Source organism: Diabrotica virgifera, chromosome 2, assembly GCF_917563875.1.
Source record: "Diabrotica virgifera virgifera chromosome 2, PGI_DIABVI_V3a".
NCBI lineage: Eukaryota > Metazoa > Arthropoda > Insecta > Coleoptera > Chrysomelidae > Diabrotica > Diabrotica virgifera.
Window position 1 is genome coordinate 259,033,919 of NC_065444.1, and position 4,602 is coordinate 259,038,520.

The window sequence follows — 4,602 nt, forward strand, 5'->3', positions numbered from 1 at the left end:
TCACTAGTGATGCAACACACAACACATCACTCCATAGGTGTGCCCTTTGAAATATAATAGGGATATTTTATTTCTTCAATAATTGGTGTACCAAATACATATTTTTTGAAATTAAGAATTTTCTTCTTTAATATTCACAACAAGAGTTTCATTTATATTTTGTTATGTTACTTACATAAAAACGAACTTTTAGGAATGGGTTTGCTTCTCTATCTATGGTCTCTAGGCACTGACCTTATATCTGCACAAAAGTGTTGTTTTTAAATATTTTATAGCTTTACAATATGTTGTTCACGTTCACAATATCGTACACACTCTGAAACATAATTAATATAAGTTAAAAATAATGAAAAGGTGTAATATAAAAGCAATTTCTAAAATTTGAACATTTATGAATTGTCTTTTTTGCCTATGATTAATATAGAAGGTGATTGGTTATGATTATAATTAATATAGTCCAGAAAGCCACTGCGCATCCGCTAGGAAAAATATTCTAATTCGGATTTTTTGCACAATCTTACTCAAAAAGGACTCCTTTTAACAAATTTCCATGTTGCCAGAACCAAAAGGTGGTCAAAAATTTTTTAAACGTTTTTTTTTTGTTTTTTTCCTAAAATTATTTTTATTGCATGGAAAAAAGTTTTTTTAGGTTTTTTGGATCATTCCAAACAGAAAAGGTCTTTAGTAACTTTTTTCTAAAAATGATAGTTTTTGACATATAAGCGATTAAAAATTGGAAAATTGCGAAATCGGCCATTTTTAACCCTCAAAGACTATGTGAAAAACTGAAAATTTGAATGTTTCCAAGGTAGGTAGATATTCTTTAAACATCGATTGATCAAATCCCTAAGAGTTTTTTGCAACACAATATTCAAAACTCCTTTGTTCTTTAATTGCGAATCAAGCGTGCGCGACACTATTTTCCACCGACAGTATGGTGCAAATGAAAGGAATAAATTCGTTATTTCGAAAATCGGCGACTTTAAGGAAAAATCCCGAAACAGGTCGATTTTTATTTTTAAGTTATGATGTTGTGGCATATATGGTATACTAGTGACGTCATCCGTCTGGGCGTGATGACGTAATCGATGATTTTTTTAAATGAGAATAGGGGTTGTGTGGTAGCTCGTTTGAAAGGTTCTTCAATTCTCCATCAAGTAATGTAAACATTTACATAATATTTTATACAGGGTGTCCTTCTACTTCTTTTTTTGTCAAATAATTTAATTTAATAAAAATTTTTTGGACACCCTGTATAAATAATTATGTAAATGTTTACATTACTGAATAGAGAATTGAAGAAACTTTCAAATGAGCTAGCACGCGACCCCTATTCTCATTTAAAAAAATCATCGATTACGTCATCACGTCCAGATGGATGACGTCACTAGTATACCATATATGCCACAATATCATATTTTAAAATTAAAAATCGACCTGTTTCGGGATTTTTCCTTAAAGTCGCCGGTTTACGAAATAACGAATTTATTCCTTTCATTTGCACCATACTGTCGGTGGAAAATAGTGTCGTGCACGCTTGATTAGCAATTAAAAAACAAATGAGTTTTAAATATTGTATTGCAAAAAACTCTTCGGGATTTCATCAATCGATGTTCAAAGAATATCTACCTACCTTGGCAACATTCAAATTTTCAGCTTTTCACATAGTTTTTGAGGGTTAAAAATGGCCGATTTCGCAATTTTTCAATTTTTAATCGCTTATATGTCAAAAACTATCATTTTTAGAGAAAAGTCACTAAAGACCTTTTCTCTTTGGAATGATCCAAAAAACCTAAAAAACTTTTTTCCGCGCAAAAAAAGTAATTTTAGGAAAAAAACAAAAAAAAAAACGTTTAAAAAATTTTTGACCACTTTTTGGTCCTGGCAACATGCAAATTTGTTAAAAGGAGTCCTTTTTGAGTAAGATTGTGCAAAGAATCCGAATTAGAATATTTTTCCTAGCGGATGCGCAGTGGCTTTCTGGACTAATATATTATGGTATGGTGATTGATAAGCATAAATAGAAATAGAGACTCAGGAGAGATGTAGAGTATAGAGAATAGGTAATAGGACTATCCGTAAAAGATATTGCCTACCAGGCAGACAAGAGACAAGTCTAGATTATAAAACAAGCTGAAAATGCGAGAATTATCATAACGAAAACTTTGTTTATATACGTATTTAAATTCATAATATAGAAAATTGCTATTACGAAAAGCTGTTTAGAATTAAAAATCATGTTTTAATGTGCAAGTATATCATTCTAATTTAAATGTTGTGAACTATAAAGATACTTTACTCGAAATTCATATTTTTTACATACCTCGTATAAAATTAATAAAATTTGATTCACGATGGTTGCATCATAAATCTTAGACCAAGAAGAGATTTTTATGAAGAATAACTTTTCTTCGTCAAATTAAAAATACGAGAGTTATAAATGAAAATGATGTTGGTATCCATAATTTGAGAAAATTCGTCAAATATTTTTTCCATTAGAAGAATGTAATTTCATACAGAACATACTTTTTTATTCCAAACCACATTTTAAATAACAATTTTCCAATATTGTAAAATAAATAGGTAATACATACATGATAAAGATACTTTTTACTGATGAACTTTACTTTATCTACAGACCGAGCGAGTCTCGTAAATTCCACGGCTTTGCGCCACGCTTCACGCAACCGTATTTGCGTACTTGTGCTTCGAGTTGTGTGGTCGTGCGCTGGTCGAGTGGAGTTATAATTTACAAAATTTAAAATCGTTTCTACTGATTCATTATTAATATAGTATAATAATATGTATTATTGCTTTCAAAATATACTCAAATTGTATTTTTATACATTTATTACACATATTATTTTATATAATAATTAAATTCACTATAAAATGTCATGTATATTTTACTAATAGCTAAATAATTTAAAATTTAGTTTGACATTCACGAAGTGTCAAACTCAAATGTAAATAATAACATTTGCTTTGCTTAACAAATTCAGATTAAAAAAGTAGCCTACTTCCTAATCAAAGATTTCAGCTGACGTTTAGTGCGTGGTAGGAAATAACCGGATTGTGACGTCACATTTTAGATTTTGAGGTCGATTATCTCGAAGACGGTTAGATATATCGAAATGCCGTTTTCAGATTTGGATTCAGAAGACAAAACTACATAAGAATCCATCGATACACCTGCTCTAAGTATTGCAGGAGCGGCAACGCAATAACACATAGACTTTTACAAATTTATAAACGAAAAGTTCTCGTTGCAAAATATCACAACACAAAAGTATTCAAAAGAAAATTAGTCGGAAAGTATAGGTTTGTTCCAACACAACGAAATCCGTCACGAAACTGCGCGCAGATAGCATAACAATACGTTCCGTGGGTTATTTTGTTTACTGCGCAGTTTATTCGTGATCGTTTCATGACGGTTTTTCGTTGTGTTGGAACAAACCTTATGATTTCATAAAGTATCAGAAAATACAAAATTGGTGTTAACAATATTTATGTAGGCTCAGATTTCATCCTGCCTTGCATCCATCAAATCTGTTTAAATTAAAATTGCTAGAAAACAAGAAACCTCTCATGCAGTAGAAATGTGGAGTGTGAAATTTATTTAAAAAATCACTATATGATAGTCCCAAAAATCCAGGAGAGACAAAATCTGGTAACCAATGAGGCCATTCGATGCTGCCTCCCCAAATACCTTCTCCAACGAAAATACACTTCAGGAAAAAACCTGCTAATAAAAATCTTAAAATTATTATTCATTTTCAACGAGGATTTCCGTAATAACTATTTATGAAAGAGAACAAACGAAACACTATAAACGATCCAGAAATGCTCAGAATAAGGAATTTGAAGAGAACGATACCATATAGTAACAGACTTGTCAGAAAAATTAATAAAAATAGGAAGTAAATGTAACCTAACAACAACAAACCAATACACTGAGATCAATTCTTTCCAAAACCAAACCTAACAACACATATAGGAGACATCAAAGAATTGCATTTATAAGATACCATGCGAATGCAACAATTTTTATCTGGGAGATATTTCAACATCCTTATCAATTCCTTTAAAGCGAAGAATTGTCTATAGGGTATAAAAAAACAGAATATGAAAACAATTATTTTCAAATAGCATTAAAAAGGTGATCTAAAAATCAATACAAATTAAGTGATGTGAGTATATACAGGGAACATTAAACATAAGGGAACATTAAATATTAAAATTTGAAAATTGTTTTATTCATATTCCGTTTTTTATCTTCTTTCCTTCAGTTTTTTACAGTGTAAAGTTCTTGATTAAAACAAATTATTCTATGAAACACAGAAAATGACATCTTTCAAAATACTGTCATTACAATAATCTACTTTCATCGTCTAGTATTGCCAGTTCACCAAGATTTTGCGGTTAGTCAGCCACATTTTTTTTGTGATTAGTAATGTGTATACGTGTATACACTGGATATATCAACACTTAATTTGTAGTAAATATCATAAAATCAATAAATGATTATTCCCAAGCGTTTTGATTTGCTTAAATTTCTTGATTTTATTGTATCTCTGAATTTTGAAGTTCCTTTCAACAGCG